The 20,419-nt window shown below is 37.4% G+C and overlaps 1 protein-coding gene across 7 annotated transcripts in view; it reads left to right on the forward strand.

The window, feature by feature from the left end:
• LOC128021523 (polypyrimidine tract-binding protein 3) overlaps positions 1-20,419 on the forward strand; it is a 59,279-nt gene that overhangs the window by 289 nt on the left and 38,571 nt on the right. Inside the window, exon 1 of one of the 7 annotated variants that reach the window (XM_052608785.1) lies at positions 29-356. The exons of 5 other annotated variants lie outside the window; for them this stretch is intronic. The gene's annotated coding sequence lies outside the window, so the exon portion shown is untranslated. Of the gene's footprint in view, positions 1-28; positions 357-17,793; positions 17,818-20,419 lie in introns of those variants that run through there. One more of the 7 variants, XM_052608786.1, reaches the window with a different exon arrangement.

The raw sequence follows: 20,419 nt of genomic DNA on the forward strand, positions 1-20,419 counted from the left end.
AAGTGGGGGAGGGAGTGAACGCGTAAAGATGTTGGAGTTGCAACCTCAGGCTGCTTGTTTTTATTTTTAAATGCAAATTGGGAATATTATTAAGTGACAGTCTTTTATTTTTTATTGTTTGGCTTGTATTCAAATTATGATGCACGTCGTTTATGGGTTACAATCGGTGAATGTTGTTGAGATGCAAAATATGGGCGTATAGCACGGTTTATATAGCGTGATCAAAGTTAGATTCAAGGAAGTGGGTTTGTTTTTTAGAATTCAATTTCGTTTTGCTTGTAGCTTTTGTTATATAACCATTCGTCGTTTGCTTTCAGATCTTGCTCGTCTATGTACATACAAGGCATGAATTGGAGGTAAATATATTTGTGAAGTGATAAGACTTAGGAGAATAATAAGAGCTCCTCATGTGCTGCTGCCATGTTAATGTCGTGAAGGGGCGTTTCTGAAGCGAATCTGTCTAGAAAACAGCGTTTCCTCGCGCTTTCGTCCACCGGCGCTCTGAAGTGGGTTTTATGTGAGGATTTTACAAGAATTAACGCGATATTCTTCTTTATATCGCGATATTACGTTTGGCGACTTTTCCACGACCAGCGCGTTGCCACACAAACAGCGCGCTCCCTTTGTGCGCAGTCGCGCGTTTACAGTATTTATCGTTTATTTTGCGTGTTCTGTATATGTGGGGTTGTTTGTGGTGCTTAACTGTCATTGTTTACACTCGTGTGCCCGGGTATCGGACTGCGTGCCACAGAGATGCTATTTTAGTCACTTGTTGTTTTTCTTGTCCCTTTTTTAGTGACTCGTTTCGCGGAATCGACTCGTTTGAACAGTTTGTTTCATAAATCAGTTCAGTGACTCTGTACGTCACGCGGGTCCCTGACGTATTTCACTCTTTTATCGTGTTCGCTGTAGACACATGCAAGCCTGTTGTTACCATTTTTGAATTGGTTTTATTCATAAAATAATAAAGTAATTCAGTATCGAAATATAATGCGCTATTACAATACGTGACTGTGTGCGCGTCAGGGGTGTAGTTTGCATGCTTTATTTGTTCAAACAGGCTCATATGCATTCTGATAAAACTGTCATCAAGTCATAAACATATTCCAGTACGTTTTATTTATCATTTTTCTGTATAGCAGCTGTTCTTCCCATCATCGATTCTGAATCTGAAAGATATGGGCTGTATCCAGTGGGAAGGTTACTTTGGAAATGTAATAGATTTTGTTTTCTCAGTAACTGTAACAGATAATTAATGTAACAAATAATTTGGCACCACACAGTGCATGCTAGCTGTTGTGTGTACATCGGCCGTACACTTGTTATTAAGGTGCATTATGGGATTATGTGAGTGCACTCAATGATATTCACTATGATTTCAGACACCATTAGAAATGACTGTCTCCTGAGATAGTGCTCTATATAAATAAATAAGTAGCATTTTTAGACACAGCCATGGCACTTGGGAGCTGGTGAGTTGTTGATTCCTGAAAGAATCTTTCAGAGGCCCGGTTTAGTGAACCAGTGCAAATGATTCATCAAAAAGATCCATCTCAACATAAAGCTGTTCAGGAATCACATGATTTAATCAAAAGATATATTCCACACCTTGAATTGCACAAGTTACAGATTTGTTGTGGTTCATGCTGAAGTGCCTCAGTGTCTCAGCTCGTGAAAGCTTCTCACGTTGTCCACACAGAACAAAGATCAGCAGCAGGTTCCCATAATAGCACTACACTTTTTAGCCTTTTTAGTGCGCTTGTTATCTTGCTCACAGTTAATTTTGTAGTACAGTATACTTAGTAATGCATATGAAGTGCAGCTGCAGCTGAAGCATTAGATAATTGTGCACTTCACCCTCCCCGGGGGGATTTCCATCATCAGACAGTGTGGGGATTACAATCTGCTTCTGAAAGACTGAATGCCCATTTTTCACGATGCCTTGGTCTCTCTCATTAGCTTTTAATAAATGTGGAAGGTGTCCACCTGGTATTGAGGGCTTCAGTTTGTGTTGCTTCAGTTATAACGGAGGCATCTGGTAACACAGAGTCCTGAAATCAGCCAACGGTGATGCAATGGAACAGAGCACAGCTAGACAAAGCTAATGTGTTTGAGGGCTTGTTTTAGTTAGATAAGTGAATATAGACTACAAATAATATTGGTTTTAATCTTAATACAAAGAAATGCTTGGTAAATGTTGGACATGCAGCTCTTTTCTTTTCATGCAAATCTTTTTCAGATTTTTAAAACAGAAGTAAGGAGAAAAAAGGAAGGTAGTTGCTATAATTCTACTTTCGACACTGAAAAATGTAGTTTTGGTGCTATAGCAGAGCTTCAGTGAAGGCCATGTGGCACAAGGATTTGTGATATATAGTGATGTAATTAGAAATACATTAGCCGATTTCTGTCTGACTTGCATCCTCATTCTAAGTGTGATCTATAAGCTTGCCCTCTAACCTGAATAACTGACCTTGAGTGTACTTGAGAGATGTTGCCCTGTGGGCTGTAAACTGGCCTGACGAGTCGTCAGCAAAAACTGATGCCCTCAGTTAAAAAAGGTGCAGTTATTGTGCTCAAAACAATCAATATTTGTGGTTTCTGAGCATGGAAACATGATTTAGCATTGATTAGAATTTGTTCAGTTCACATATTTAAATCCGTTGTAATAAACATGGATCTCACAAAATGTCATTTTTAAGTCCCCTTCCTCTTCTTTTTTTGATTTTGGTATGAAACATGCATTTCTTTATCATTTGTTTTCCAAATGATAATTATTTTTCCAAATTTAAATTAGAAATACAAATATATAGATTGCTCGTAAAATAGGATTCAGTCAGAGTACCTTGAATTGTGCAGGTTTGTTATGGTTTTGTTTAAATAATGATGAAATGCCCCATTTCCTAGGCTCAAGAAGACTTGTCACATTGAAAATACAGTAAATGAAGCCTGTTTTAGGATCATTAAGATTATTTTGCAGTGTCATATTATCATCATGACAATTAAGCACATTTAACCCTCAATCCATATTCCTGTAATACAAAACCTGCATAATATTGTAAGGACAGAAAGTGCGTGTGTGTTTTAGTGATTATGTATACTATATAATTAACACATCACAACAATTTTTACAACAGTAATTATTCTGTACAGTCATTTGCTTTTTGCAAAATAAAGTTTATTCTTTCTTTTGATTTTGGTTTGAAATATTTATTTTTGCATTTTTTTTTAGATTCCTCCAAATAATGCACTTTTCTTTTCCACTGTTGCACAAAAAAAGACTCCAGCCTTCTGTCCCACATGAATTAGAAATGATCGCTTCTGCAGTTCATTATAATGCATTGTAACCCAATCACAATGGCTCCGAAATGGAAAGCATGTGATGGGAATTTTACTGCCTCATGTGGGTGATTCATCTAAAACATTTCACTTTTAGACTAATGTTGTCTTCAGGAGGAAATGTTTCATCCTGTCTGTCTCCTCTTGATACGTCTGAGCTGTGATAATTCGGCTCAGTGTGGGGTGCAGGTATAACTAGCAGCATGATAGCGGAGACTTTCCTCAAACCCGTGTGAGATGTTGAGGAAGTTCTTCTGCTAGATTGTGGCGAGAAACATCATGAGCTTTTTGCCCATACTTCCTGCACAACAAGGTCTGAAAAAAATACCGGTAAAGCAGAAACCCCTTCATATTGCTGTTGCATGAATGGTTTCACATTCATCTCGAGGTCTCGCCTCATTCAAATGTTTGATATTTTGAAGGGAGCCTCTTTTTGTAATACTAAGAATGATTCTATGACATCCTCGCACACTCAAAAATAAAGCTTTCACTGAAAGGTTCATTGGGGAAATATAAATGATTACGAAAACCCATTTTCTAAAGTATTTAAGAACACTCTTAAAAATAAAGGTTCCCAAATGGGGATTTCATAGCCATGCAATAGAAAACCCATTTTTGTTTATCAAAAATAAATGTTCAGTTTCTTAGGCTAAAGAACATTTTAATAACCTATAAGAAAGGTTCGTTTCAATGGATGTTCAAGGCTCTTCATGGAACCATCAATGCAAATAAAGAGCCTTTCTTTATAAGAGTGTGTTGGGTAAAAATAATAATAATAATCTATATTTAGTTTTATCGCCCCCTACATGTAGAATTTGACCTAATTTGGCATACATCCTCAGACTGTCAAGCTTTCTGAGTATGCCAAATTTTGTTAAGTTAGGACTTTGCATTCGGCAGTTATAGGTCAGTTTGTTAAAATGCCCAATGCTGACCAATGCATTTGATTACTGTATACCTTCTCAAAGCTTCAACGTATCTTTTGATAACTTTTTCCATATTGGCAAAACCATTGCCTTATCATAGCATCATTTTGTGTCATAGGTAGGTGGGATTTCTAATAATCCCACTAAGTTTGGTATCTCTACGACCTTCGACCTTCAGTGCTTAGACCAATACTAAATTGCAAAGCACTCTCAGATTCACTTCACTAAACAAGAAGTTAAAGGGGCAGTTCCCAAAAATGGAAATTGTCATCATTTACTTACCCTCATGTCGTTCCAGATCTCTATGAGTTTCTTTCTTCCATTGAGCACAAAAGAAGATATTTTGAAGAATGCTGGTAACCAAACAGTTGGGGATAGCCATTGACTTCCATAGTATTTTTTCTATGCTCTAAAAGTCAAAGGCTACCGTCAACTGTTTGGTTTAACCAAGATTTGCTCGGTTACTAGATATCGGATTCCTCGTTCAATGCAATTGAATCTGTTTTGCTAAGTCTGGTCTCTTAGAGATGCATGCCTCTCTTGAAAAATGTTGAGGTATTATTTGTTACCATGAGGAAGTTTAATTCAATGACAAATAAGAGCAGGCTTTTCAAAACCGCATCTACACCTGTGAGTCACAGTCTACAGACCATGAACATACAAAGCACGGCAGGAAATGAGTGCTTATCAGGCATCGGCTTCTCCTTGTACATGTAATCAAACTCTTTCGGACATGGAAGCCTCAAACTGATCCCAGATCAGTGCTTTTATGGCAAGGTGATTTATTAAAGGCAAAGAATCGCCTGTTATATGTCAGAACAGAAGGTTACGTGGTGGACTGTCCCGCTAGATCTTGTGTTATTTTATTAAAGCCTAGAGCACAACAGAGAAAAACATTGTCATGTGATGGTTGGCCTCACAGGGATCAGAGACCTTATGAAGATTTATCTGAAAGCTGCTGGTCTATTTTTATTGGAGGCATGTGAAAATGACAAGGCAGCTTTGTGATAGCGCACTTATTTGAAGTGTAAACACGCATCCTAATGCTGACCTGTGTTTTGAACTTTAAGTGGTACTTGTTCAACCTTTTTTCACACCACACGCCAAATCAGCGCGTATGTATTGCACCCCTTATATGAGGCGGTCACAGTAGCCACACAGAGTGGTGGAAACAAACCCTTACCACATCACATAGGCCCTCGACACACTGATGGAAAAGTAAAAAAAAATCTAGTTTAGTCTTTTAGGTCAGTAACATGACATTTTCTTTGGTCTATATCATCTAAAATGTCAAGTTGATAACAATGTCCTGATATAATAATAATAATTATAGGCTTTTATTTATTTATTATTTAGAAAAAATAATAATATTTCAACATACTACTTCACTGCTTATTAATATTTGAAAACTTCCAAATCAAAGTCATGTGGTGCAACCTGCATGCAGAAACCTACTGGGAAACAAATTAAAGAACAGCAGTTTATACTTTATTAGATTAGTAAAATGTCATTTGGTGTGACTCTAAATTTTGTGATAATATTTATGAATCAATAATTCATCATATTTAAAAAAAAAAAAAATATTTGATGGTAACACCAGATTATATTTTTGGTTATTACATACAAATTACAAATATTATAAATTAGTTATTACTATATATATATTTTTTTTTTTTTGCTCAAATCCTCAAATTTCTTTTTACAGTCACCATCATTCTCTTGCATTGAGACATAACCAGTCTTCACACAATTTGACCGTAATGGTTAGTTAAGGCTTTATAAAAAATCTTGTGTAAATGTTGAATGTTGCTATTAATAAACGTATGCCTCCCAGAGTGCATATATTTACATTTTCACATGTATATCAATTAAAAGTCAGATTGAAATGCTGTGCCATTGTTCTTCAGCTGTGGAGTATTTCAAATATACCAGTGTTTTTATCTGGATTTCAGTAGGACGGTGACACGTTTCACCCACTCACATGTCTGCCATATGGACACTACCCTCCGTTTCCACACATACTGCACCGCTTCTTTCCTTTGTAAATGGCTGGGTTTGTTCTGAGAATATATATAGAGTTGTTCCGATTCCGATACTAGTATCGGAAATATCTCCGATACCACAACAAATTCTGGCATCGGCATCGGCGAGTACATGAACCCATATACCGATCCGATACCATTTTCTTAAAAAAGACCTAGTTATGACCGCAAGCTTTGCCTAACCGCTGCACGGTTCTTCTTCGCTGCTCAAAATGCATTGAAAACACAGGAAGTTGTGCTGTGTTGCCACAAGCAACCCCTGTTTAGAGCAGCGAAGAAGAAATGAAAACGCGTTAGCAGCCCTTATCTATATATGACTGGATCACTCATCACATTCTAAACTGCCAAAAGACAGTGAAGCCGCTTCTATATTATAGATCAGTGGTTAGCAGTATGTCTCTGTAGTACCGGTAGTTACAGACTCTCGAGTATATTCAGTACCGGCAGCTGCGTTCAGTCGCTTCCGTGTAAGTCAAAACGCAGGGCTCCAGACAGTAGCCGAATATATACTAGTGTCTGTGAATATTAAACTGCAAAATACTATTTAAATATTACTCCCGCAAAATCTACATCTCTGTGGGTGACTGGCACAGATGCGCGAGAGCTCGCTGTTTTGTAGTCTCTGCTGTGTGTCATGAGGACACGAACGCATAAACCGTCACTTCATGAGAATTTACCGTTTCATTTGAGAATACTGTCATATCATAAACACAGACACTCAAAGATCTTCATGGCAGCCCATTAAAATAAATGTTTGGTTTACATGAGTAAATTGACAATATATAAAGCTACTGTTGTAGCCTACAGTAATAATAATACATCTCTATAATAATAATAATTATGCCTAGATGGTTGCTTGTTTTTTACTTGTTTTTTACTTGTTAGAGATTATCTGATTAATAGATCTTTTTTTATATTCCTAGACTTATTTGTTGCAGTTTTTTTATACAGTTATATTGTAAAACTTAAATACCTTTTTTAGTTTGCGGTGTTAGATTTTTGGCTGCATTTGAAGTTCTTTTTTGCATAAGAAAATAAATAATACTGTCAAATTCATGTTAGATAATAAAAATACTGTAATAAATACAGTAGTTCACCATGTATTTGTTCATGTTTTATTGAGGGATCTGTCTGAAGCACACCATAAAAAAATTCTAGCAATTTACACAGGGCTAGTAGTATATACAGCTGTATATACAGATATACACCCAGGTATCGGATCAGTACTCGGTATCGGCCGATACCCTGAGCCCAGGTATCGGAATCGGTATCGGGAAGAGAAAAAGGGTATCGGAACATCTCTAAATATATATGAAGTTTACTAGCTGTTATCATCATTTCCAGAAGTTCTTCCTAATGTTCAGTCAGCACTTGATCACATCCATTTGAGCTTGTCCATGTTTGTGTTTCTAAAAGTCAGAAGAATGTCTTTTATGTTTAGCTAAGGTAACTATTTCATTAGTCCCTATGTAATCTTGGTAGAGAGCTTTTAGTGTGTTTTCAGAAAATGTGAGTCTTGCATAAAACGCAGAAGTTAAGAAGAGCCTCTGCACCATGTTTTCAAAGTTTCATAATAATGTACTTACTAGTGCTTGCAATGCTTGTCTTTTATTGCACTATTATCACTATCAGTTTTGGATTTTGCATGGCACACACAAACACCACTCACATTTTCTTGCAAAATTGTGCATGTTGCTGTTTATAGATGCCAAATCGATCAGTGTTGCTGAAGACTGTACTTTACTAGTTCCTTGTTTCTTGATTTATTGCACTTCTTTTTGTAAACTGCTGGACCAGGTGAGAGATTGTTCAATTCAGATGCTCTGTTGTGAAATGCTGCTCTTAAACATCACGTTGTTGTCAACATTTGTTTTTTTTAATGCATTGTCAAATTGTATTAACTTGCCTTTAAAACAATGTAATAAGACCATTTATTGTTCAACAGTTTGTCATACAAAAGCCTCTTTTCGCCATCCAATGAATAAAATCAAGCTTTGTTCTCATTTAATATCCTGTTTTGCTCAGAAATGCATTGCAGAAGTAAAATTGTTGCAATCATTGGAACAGATGCCTTGTTCACCCTGCCATCAACCAAGCATGACCCTTTGACCCATTACTGTTCAGCTTATTTTTAGTGGGAAATGCTACCTTTTTTTAGAGTTTGCTCAATCCAAAGGTTGTCTTTGGTCTCGTATAGATGATGGCACTCACACATCAAAATGATTGATGGTGAAAAATAATGCGGAGACGAGCAACAATGGCTTTTGTCAGAGAGTTCCTCATTTTGTTACCATGAATAATGGCAGCATGCAAAACCAGCTCCTGAGCTTCAGTATGTTCAGTAAAGAGCTGCTTTTGAATACGTTGAACATACTGTAAATTGTTTAACAGACAGTACTTGAAGATTAAAATTCTGTCGTGTTTTATTCACCCCAGCATGTCTGCTGTTCTTTCTTCTGTAGGACAGAAAAGAAGGATGCTGTTTTTCCATACAGCAAAACCCTACCATTTTAAGCTCAACTCTATTTGACTTTTGTGCAAATTCAATATCTTCCGAATGGTAGCTTTGTGTGCAGAGCAGACAAATATCTTGAAAGAAAGATATTTATAATCTTGCCCTACACTATAACTCTCAAATCGCATTTCCTCAGGAGCATATTCAAAGAAAGCAGTGTGTTCAGTTTCAAAAAGAATAGTGTAAACTATCTACTTTTGGTGTCAGTGATGTCAACCCTGCCATGATCAGCTGTCTGTCATCAGTTATTCACCGTCGCGTTGTTCTAAAACCATAGGACTTTCTTTCATTTTCAACCCATATTTTTAATAAAAACGGAGAGACTTCTGTCCCTCAGTTGAAAGTCCACAGGAAACCAATACTTTCACACCTCAAAAAGTTTATGAAGACATTGTAAAAGTAATCCATATGAATCCAACCGTCTGATCTATGTCTTCTGAGACACAATCACTTCATATAAGATGATGAACCGATTTAATTTAAGCTTTTACTCACATATAAACACTGATTAAAGAGCAAATCAGATATGATATCAAAAATTGTACACTGAATACAATTTGGTGTAGGATTTACTTCAAAACGATGAAATGCCTTGTAAATTTCACAAATAAATACAGAGAAATTGCAAGTAACTCACTTAAGTAGAAAGACATTTCAAAATCTTTATTTGACTTATTTATGTATAATACTTGATTGACACATGGGAACAGAGCTTCCATTTGATTTTGGTCTGTTTTCATAAAAATCTATCTATCGTATGGCTTCAGAAAACCTGGCAAACATGAGTCATGGACTACTTTTATAGTGTTTCTATGGTGCTGTTTTGTCCTGTTTACAGCTTGACAGACCCTGCTTTGCTTGTATGGAAAAGAGCAGCATGAACTTTTCTCAAAACATCTTAATTTGTGGTTCACGGCATTTGGAATCACATAAGTTAACATGAACATTTTGTCATGGTTGACAGTCACATCCAGCTCATTTGTCCCAACTAGGATTACAGCAAGAGATGTTGTTGACGTCTGGTAAAATCCCCAGCTTCCTGCCATTCATCATCTTCCTCTCGTATGCACATCCTCACTCACTCACATTGGGCGGTATCCCAATGATAGTTCCACCCATTTAAGTGTGTCTCTCCTTTTTGTTTAGGAAAATTAAACAACACTCAAGTGACTGCTTTCAGCATTTGCAGATTCAGGTGAAAGATGAAGCACTTCACATTCTCTTAACAGCTGATGTATGTGGACGAGTGTGTTGCCTTTTATGTGGGTTAGTAGAGCTGTTTAATATATTATGAGCCAAATAAATAGCGTTGAAAACCATCAGCTGTTTTCATTATGTGTTAGGATTGGGAACACTTATAAGAGTACTGCATTTTCACCTAGTGTTTAAGGCACTAATGCTTCTCTGCAGTCCAAATTATACAGGTTTCCCACCGAAAGGCATTTATTTAACAGTTCGTTCAACAATTAATAGCCACTCAAGACACACAGAGAGAAAGGCTTCTGTTTCTGTCGGTGCTATGCTGTTATAAGAGATGAATGGCATTTTTCATTAGTTTGTTAGTTTATCAGAGCAGATTTGGGGAAATATTACTTTATATCTCTTGCTTAGCAGTTCAGATTAAATGGGTGCCGTCAGTTTGAGAGTTCAAACAGCTGATAAAAACATCACAATAATCCACAAGTAAACCACATTAAGAAACAAATCCATCATTTAGACATTTTAAACATGCAGCTTTGTCCTTCACAAGATGTTAATTAATGGACTGGAGTGGTGAGAGTTATTGTTTTAATCAGCTGTTTGGACTCTCATTCTGACGGCACCCATTCACTGCAGAGGATTCACTGGTGAGCAAGTGATGAAATGCTACATTTCTCCAAATCTGTTCCTTTTTAAGGAACTTACTTGCATTTTGGATGGCCTAATAGCTACTACATTTTCAGAAAATGTATTCTTTTGGTGGCCTGATCATATATTGTGTCAATGAAGAGATTTTTTTACATTGTGGGTGATTTTTCATCACTGGAAATGGAAGGTCAAACTGAGTGCATTGCATTGTGGGATACACTATTCCAGTGCTCTGTTGTATACTGCACATTTGTGACCCTGGACACAAAAGTGTCCGTTTTTCAAGATTGAGATTTATACATCAGCTGAATTAATAAGCTTTCCATTGATGTATGCTTTGTCAGGATCTGACAATATTTGGCCGAGATACACCTTTAAAGTTGTCCATATGACGTTCTTAGCATTGCATATACTAATCAAAAATTTAGTTTTGATATATTTACAGTAGGAAATTTACAAAATATCTTAATGGAACATGATCTTTATTTAATATCCTAATGATTTTCGGCATAAAAGAATATTCAATAATTTTGACCCATACAATGTTTTTTTGTTTTTTGGCTACTGCTACAAATATACCCCAGCGACTTAAGACTGCTTTTGGGCTCCAGGGTCACATTTTACCAAATGTAGTACATCAAGTATTCCATGCATACAAAATATACATCCTGCAGAAATCCTATGTGTATTGTGATAGATTGGCAGTATGCTATTCTGTACATAATTAAAGTTGTGTCTTCTAACTGGAGAGATGTTTGGGAATGAATCAGGAGTGAAGTATGTGGCAAACACAGCCCAGAGTAAATTACAGGGAGTAGATTTAGAGGGGTTGGCCACGCCAGACACACCCCCGTCTCCCCCAGCGCAAATCCCTACAAGTCTGCCAAACTCAGGCACAACAGATGCCTGACAGAAGTTTGGTTTACCAGAGCATCATGTCTGAAGCCTCAAACAGGTTCGCCCAATTCGCTAAGATTTCGACTGATGTGTTACGCTTGTACAACTCACATTAAACGGCATATGCCTCTGTTTTCTATTATTATCCAAATATCCCATTATTCATGAGCATCTAGTATGAAAAAAAAGAAAGCATGCATTGTCAAAACATGACTCAGCCTGTTGAAAAAAACTCAATAGCAGAGGATGGCGTTCTCATTTTTTCCAAACACTGAACTCCATTAAATGATGGTGGGAAAATCCCAAATGCCTATTTTTTCTCCATTTTTGGCAGCACTCTAGAGCTACTGCCCCTTTTTTTGCTCTCGCCAAGAGAGCACGCTATTAAACAAGAGATGCTGTCACTGGAAGTCTTTCAAATATCCTTCCAAAAACACTTTGCTGACACCATTGAATTTTCTCTGACAAAACAGCAAAGCAATTGACACAACATGATTGGGTGTCGACTTGACTGAGGAGACCAGGAAGTCTTTTTTCTTCATAACCTGAACACAAAACTAGGGATTCTATTAAAATCAGCACCATATACAGGTTAATATGGTGATTAAGTATTTATTTGTATATTTAATGGATCGTTTTAAAAAAAAAATACATTACAAATGTATTGCCATAATTGTTTTAACGTTATATAAATAATTATTCTTAGTAAGTGCTTATTACATTACTACTTAACATTACTAAAATGCTAAAATCTAGTTATGTCTCCCAACTACCACCTCACCCCTCCGTCACCCATTTTCTCGTGACTGTTTCATTTTGTGTTGAGTTAATTCTGTGAAGAATGCCTCAGTCATATGACTAGGAAATCCTGTTATTTCTTTTACACTTCGTACTCCAATCATCAGTTCTCGCAAATATATTTCTTTAATACTGTAAAATCAGTTTTCACCGCTAGAGTCCATCTGTATTTGTATATTTTATAATACCCGCAAAGTCAGACCTTGAAGGTATTATGAAAAACTTCTCACTGCTACTTCATCATTGATCCTCTAGAGTACTTTTTTTTTTGCTATTTCAGCAGATGCCATTCTTCCTTGTCAGCCGTTATGAGTGCAGAGGCCTTCTGTTGGCCCAGTTGTGGAAGTGTTTCAAAACTAACTTGATTTTAACATTTTCTGGAGAACTTCTGAGTTTGGTAGACATGCAGAACTCACTGGTGTGATACAGAGGTGTTGGCAGGATCTACAGTATACCGCAGGTAACCTGTTCTGAATGGTTCTGAGTTTGTTGTTATGCAACTGCTAGGGTGTCCTGGGTAATTTCTAGAGCATTGCTAGTAGGTTTCCTCCTGACCCAAGTCAAAAGGGCCCATCCCTAAGTCTCTGAACTATAGATAAGTCTCGGTATCATCAAAAATAATTTGACTGCTTGTTCTTAAATCATAACTTTGCTGCATGTAATTTGCTGCATTATTCATACCCATATAATTTTATTCTGTTTGGAAATCCCTATCCCCAATTATGAGCAAAGGGACATTAACAGTAAGGATGATAACTTTAACAATGCATTTTTTTAATAATCATCCTAATACTAAGTCCACACAACAACTATAACGATAACGATACACGAACGATATTGCTGAAAACACTTTCAGAATGTTTTTTTTCAAGCTGGGAATCATTGAAAACACTCACCGCCAATCAGAATCAACCTGACTTTAAAGAGATCAAGCATTTAAAGCGACAGATGACAAAACTGCAGTGCACTTATAATAAACACAATGGTAATTTTTGTTTGTGTGGATGCTAATATAGCTATGGTTTCTGGTGTGATCGAGCCTTTACAGAAATAGTGATGTATACATGACTAAAACTTGATGCAAACACCTAGCATATGCGTACAGTTGAATGCATAGCTTTACAAGTATACTCCATTTGATAGTTTGCACAAATACAGCCACTTGACATTTGCACACTAGAAAGAATCATCCTTGTCTGGTGTCATAGTTATGACTGATAAAAATATAATTGTGCTCATTCAAACGAGTTGCATGGATTTCTTGCATGGATTTCTTCATTTTGAAACAACAGCCTGAGCCAGTGTTGCCACCTTGTGGAAAAACTAATACTGCACAAATCTCAAGGCACATGTGTGAACTGAGTGTACAGAGTAGTGTTTGCTAATGCTAATGGTGAAATGAACACACAACGAATTGTACACATACCCTATCATACACATAAAAACCAGCATATACTTTAGACTTGAAGTGTCTCTATTCACATCAGACACCACAGACAACCTCATGTTGCTGTGTTACAGCAGAGGCTTCAGTATTTTGACTGCTGAGCATTGTTAGCGCTCTGTTGGCATTCTGGTCTCCACTGGCGGCCTGTGTTTTGGCTAGCAGGGCTATTGTTCTACTGTACTCCTGTGTTTAACCCAAAGATCTCCCCCTTCTTCCTCACCTCACTTCTCATCTGTGAGGAATGAGAACTATGCAGTGGTCCGGATGAACCTGGCTCCCACGTCGTTTTGTCCCTCGTTTCTCTCTTCGGCCCGTTGAGGGAAGCTTTATTTGCTGGACCAAAATCCTTGTTTGTCATCTTTTAAACAACCTTGTGTTGTTCCCAAAAGAAGATATTTTAAGTCAGTAAGGCAGAATGTTGTTCGGACCCCACTGACTTTCACTTTATGGACAGAAACAGTTGAAACATTCCTCAAAACGTCTTCTTTTGTGTTTCACTGAAGAAAGAAAGCCATACAGGTTTGGAACAACTTGAGGGTCAGTATGTTTTATTTTATTTCAGCAGTAGCCTTTTAGAGGAAATGCATCGTTGAGTTCAACTTTACAAACAGCCGAGTCTTTTAACGTGTTGATAATCCAAAAAATAAAATAAAATCGGTCTCTTATATTTGGAGCATATGTCTCTGTTCAACACATAGTTGTATATGTTTCTGAGTGTTGGTTATCTAGTTGCAGTGAATTCATGTTCACATGCTCCAGCATTAGGGTCAGTTTATAAAGCCGGGCTGACAGAACATCTTAGCGTTCTGGTTTCTGCGCTCTCCAACACAGACGCTGCAGCTCAAGTAAAAGGCAGGCTGGGTTTGATGGGATCATATGGCTGCTCCTACCTGGCCTCACCGTCCGTCAGCTGGGCTGGTTTCAGTTCTCTCCTCTTTATTACCTCCCTACAATATTAAAAGGAAATGGACACCGGTCTGTCCCTCCCCACAGTAACATGAGTTTGCAGTTCCTCTTTCTTTTGTGTCTTCTTGTTATCCGTTGTGTTTTGTTTTTGATAGCTAGGCAAAGGTTAAATATGAGTGCAAACCATCTCACAAAAACAGGATCAGGTCGGATTTGCATTTTGCATAAAGAAAATTAAGCCGGACTTTATTTTAATGAAAATTAATTCAGAAATTGTATAGCATTTTCTGAGTGAAAATTGATTCTACACCAATTTTTTTCAGTGTATTTTACCAATTTATTTTTCGAAATTCCTATTATTTTCAATGAAAATTCTAATTAGATACTAACAATATTTTTTGTTTGTCATTTAAATAAGCATAAACAAAAGAATTAAACAAACACTTTATTAATTCTTGACATTTTTTACTTTACACACTTACATTATGGTAATGAGAATTGGGAAAAGAGGTGCTTAAAGGTACACACTATAACATTTTCTTGTAAAACTTTTTTAATGATTAAAAAATGATCTTGTCTATGCTAGTCTACTCATTAAAAACTTTGGGGGGGGGGGGGGGACTTTTAGCATATATTAATCTCTTTAAGAAGACTAAAAATATTGATGACTCAACTTGCACAGAAATCGCTGTCCAATCAAATGCTTTCTAGAATTAGCATGCTCCTCCCCCTACTATCACCTGATACCTGACCAGTAATAGCAAGTCGCAAAGTGTGGTTCATGGCTGTGACCTACAGGCCATAGGCCTATAACATAACAAGCTCTTTGAAAACTCACTTCTTGTCGATATAAAATGTGAATGAAAATCATTTAATGTGATCTTTCATTGGATGAAAATAAAAGTTACAAAGTGAAATATTTAATAAATGTAGTTTATTATTTCATTCTTCTAGTTTTTATCACAAAACATGTAAAAAAAAAAATCTGCCAAGCAGGAAGTGAATGCTTATTAGCTGGTGTTGATTAACTTTCCTGTTTTCTCTCAGTTCTGACAGCGTCTGAGGTGTGAATGTAGACTAGATGGATATCAGTCCCTGAACTATCCACAGTGAAAACCTAATAAAGAACCTGTAGTTTGACTCTTTTTTTTGATGCATTTTATCCTGTGTGTGATAGTGAACAGCCTTCCTCCCCACTGGAGGTCTTTCAGGGCCCTCCTGAGGGTATCGGCAGGCAGATTTGGGGAGGTTTGGAGTGCCCCCAAAACAATCTCAACTCACCTGCTACCTTCAAAAACAGAGCGTGCAATCACTGTGACAACTTGGTTTCTTTTTTGGGAGGTGTAGTTCGTCCAGCTGTCTTCCTGCATTTCAGAGAGAAAGAAATGATTAATTGAATTATAACTCTGGATCTGGCTGGTTGTCTTGAAAATAACCTCACAGACAATTTTCACTAGATGCGTCAGATCCAGCATGTTACAGCAAATGCAGACCTGTTGAAATAACTCTGCTGGCCTTAATTTTACTTGAGGTAAAATGCTCCTCGCCTGCTAGTGTTCGACCCCTTAAAAATGAACCATGGTAACAGCTTTCCTTTACTCTGTGGTACTGTGAACCTGTATATTACATTGTTAGCTTTAATACAGCTCTCTTCTCCTTTCATCTACTTTTCCATTTGTACTATATTATCTGTTGTTTGCGTTCAGTGTCACACAGAGTAAGTCGGAGGCTCTTTCAGCAGCGCTAGTTAATTGGAAAGTTCTGTTAGCTGTGTTTGTCCAGCTGTATCCGGTTACTGACCGGGGTGCCCATCTCAATAATAGATATCATAGACAATGAAGCTGGAAAACACACACACAACCCTCTCTGTCCTTCATCAAACACCTTACCTACACCAAAAGCAATGTAACAAACTGCAAACATAACAAACTGAAATATATCTCTACAGCTAGATAAAGTTTTCATTACTGACTTTACTGCTACGACTTCCATTTTAATCAGTGAAGCTGAATATATAACACAAGTGTATGAGTGGTGACATGCCGAACTAGAAAACTAGCTAGCTAGCAGAACATGATTTATTTACATTACGCTAATTTCATGCCAACTTAAAGAGATCGTTCATTCAAAATGAGCTTTTTGTCAGAAATATACTCGTCAAAGTAGTTTAGCCTTTAAAAAATGTGAGTGGATTTATTCAGTCCCCTCATTCAGCTCAATAACGGGTGTACCATCAATGTACACTGAACTGCTAGCTGCTACTCAATTAATTCCCATGTCATGCCAAAGGATTGCCAGGGATTTGTTATTGATTTTCTATGAAATTGGGCGTTTCCATCCATCGTTTCTGAATACTTCAAAATGCGCATAAAAACGCAAATATGTTGGATAAGGTCAAAACAGAAATAGTAAGAGCAGTCGTTTATCTTGTAAGCGCGCGAGTGACGAGCTGAGAGACCAAACAGACAGTTTATTATAATAATATCGCGTTGTAGTTTGTTGTGTGTCCGCGAGCGAGCGAACACCAAACCACAGGACAGCTGTTCCCCGCGCGCTCCCGCTGTTTCTAGGGAGACTGCCTGCTCATCGACCTGTTGCTCTCCGTCTCGTTCCTGTTATGATGCTCGCGCCCTCTTAACAGCGGAATGAGGTTACCGTTTACGACGTTCACTTGTTTGCTGTCGGTTAATATGTAGGCAGACACACATTCCTTTTTCTAATTGGTTTTCTCTTTTATGTCCACGCACACAGACAGCATCCCGTTTTACAATAGTGGGTGCACGCGCGCATATCCTGCCTCTCTCTCTCTCTCTCTCTCTCTCTCTCTCTCTCACACACACACACACACACACACACACACACACACACGCCCATGAAACACCCTCCTCCTCCTCCCTCGGCTCATCTTCCCTTCTGTCCTTCTGTCTCCCTCGAACCCTCACGGTTCTTTTGATGTCCGTCTGTTTCACTCTTCCATTCATCCCTCATGCACCTCTCTCTCTCTCTCTCTCTCTCTCTCTCTCTCTCTCTCTGTCCGTCTCTTTAATTCTCTCTCGTCGCTTTTGAACGGAAATATTCTGACATGCTGGAGATGAGTTTAAGGTACAGATCTGCTTGTGTGGTTCTTATTTTATTGGCAAACTTTCACATTGAGTCTGCATTTAAAAAGGAAAAATAGCATTTGTTGTGTGGAATGATTTATATTAATGTGTTTACTGTCTAAAAGTCATAAACAAGTATACATATACATTGACAATTTGTTTTTGGAGAATACTTATTTTGTTTAATCAAATTTTGACTATGTTATCAGAAATATTATACTAATGTAAACTATGCTCTTTCGGATATTTGCTGAGTATTTAAGTTAATATGTGTTTTCACATTAAATACTTTTGAAGACACTGTGCATCATTTCGATTTTTTTTTTTTTTTTTTGATGCATGCTTTTACCTTTACCTTACCTTTTTTTTTACCTTTTAAAAATGAATGTCACCGTTTAAAAGTGATTAGAATAGTGAAAAATGTATAATGACCAGCCGCAGCATCTAAAAAACACACGTTCTCCGTTAGCTCTATATGAATTCTACCCTGAAACTTGTGATGCACATAAGATTTAATTCAGTTTACGCATCAAGGATTGACTGAATTCTCAAGCTGCTGACACTTAACGATTTTTAATAAACGAAAGGTTTTTGTGCTTCATTGCACTATAGACTCCATCTGTTGATGAAAGTCCTTGTTGACACGGTTACTGTTCCATGTGTTTTCAATATGGCAACCTTGTATTAAAATATATGTTTGCTAAGCAGCAATATTTGGAAAGATTGTAAGATTGATTTTTTTTCAGTTACGTTGCAGTTAAAAGTGTTCTTGAGGATGCATTGCTGTCTGAACACCGAGTACCTGCATGTTTGGATAGTTGAAAATCATTATGATGCTGGTTGTTTGACTTGATTTTTGACTTTTTTAATTAATGTGTAATAAATAAATGTTAAAATGCTTTCTCCTTTCCCATCTTAACATGCAGACAGAGAGATAAGTGAGCCATTTGTAGGTTATATGTACATGTAAAGAATAAATGCAACTATAGAAAGCTTCTGAAAACAAGCCTTCTCTTGTAAATTGATCTTATCTGTAAATGTATTTCATGATGCTTAGATGTTTCAATTGAAAACTAAAATTATTTTTAGTGTACACTTGATCTCATTTCAGGCTGATCCTGATGCATGATCTGATCCTAACCTGCATGTTAAAACAAATTTTTTATTTCACAGATCATTCAGTTATTTAAACAGTTATTTACCTGCCCTGTCAATGGCACCCTAAATTCTTTAACTCTGAGATATTATTGCGCAAATTTGTATGCCTGCCTCTGCACGCATGATCTCTAGATCCACTAACTTGAATAACAAGGCCATCAAAGAAACAGCAAATGGCTGAGGAATTATTCACACGTTGCATAATATATCCGTCAGGAAGGAGACGCTCTGTTGTCAGTCTAACGGCTTTGATATTCATTTCAAAATTGCTCGCGCTGCAGGAGAACAACGTTAGTCCTGCTTTTCCCTTCAAGCCCAAGCTGGGAGGCCAGGCGCTAGTTTAGCTTGTTTTGAGTCCGTCTCATGAGGAGATTGATAAAACTAAAGATCATTTGAGCCTGGCGGTCATCCAGAAAGCCTGTTCCCTGCTCCGACTGAGAGCTCTCTGCCACAAATTCACTCTTCAATTCCTCAATTTGGTCTGATGGAAAATATTATCGTCTGGCAATGTTCGTGGTAACAGGGCAATTTGGCACAGCAGCATGTTGTGGTGAAACCCAGTAGAAGCGGATGGCTTGAGACTTGAGGATATTGATTTGTTTGCTGTCAGTTGTATAATATTTGTGCCTTTCCAGGGAAGTGATAGTTTTTCTTTCACCGGCCGACGCAGGCAGGTATTGACTGCCCGTTTCAGACAGATGCCTGTGAAATATCTTTGTTTATAGATGGACTCAGTGAGCTGTGTTTTTCATGATTGCATTATAAACGCTATGTTTGTATTGTGAATTTTAGCTGTAATTTAATGCTGTGAGGGCAGTTTGTCCCAATATCCTCCTTGGTGGCATCTTTGGTACTGAATATTACATAAGGCAAACCCTCCCCCCTCCTCCTCCTGTTTCCATGGTTATTCTCTTTGCTGCTTTCAACATCAAAAACAGCCACCGAGCATCCCACAGTGCCCATAGGATCAATTGATGCATCCAGTTTTGGGTTTTGTGCACTATATTACCATAATTTGACATGCCATGTTAATAAAGTGGTTTTATTGTCTTTTCTGAGACAGATAGGTTGAAGAAAAGGTTCACCTATAAACGATTATCTGCCCTAAAGCTCGTATAAGTCTTTCTTCTGTGGAACACAAAAGAAGGTGTTTTGAAGAATGTTCATGCTGCTCTTTTCCATTCAATGTGACTGAATAAGGGGCTCGGGATGTCAAGATCCGAAAATGATAAAACAAGCTCTGTGACTGTTTTCTCTCAATTTTGGCTTAGCATGAGGCACAGGACAAAAATAACTGAAAAAAAAAAAATACTTAAAATCGCAGCTTTCATTTGCCTTTGCATTAGGGGTGCATGATATTTTGAAATAAAATCTATATTGCAGTATTATGTCAAATCAAGCAGGGTGCAATTAAATTTATATAAGCGTGGTTATTGAGTGGTTTT

The sequence above is a fragment of the Carassius gibelio genome, chromosome A10 (assembly GCF_023724105.1).
Source record: "Carassius gibelio isolate Cgi1373 ecotype wild population from Czech Republic chromosome A10, carGib1.2-hapl.c, whole genome shotgun sequence".
Lineage (NCBI taxonomy): Eukaryota > Metazoa > Chordata > Actinopteri > Cypriniformes > Cyprinidae > Carassius > Carassius gibelio.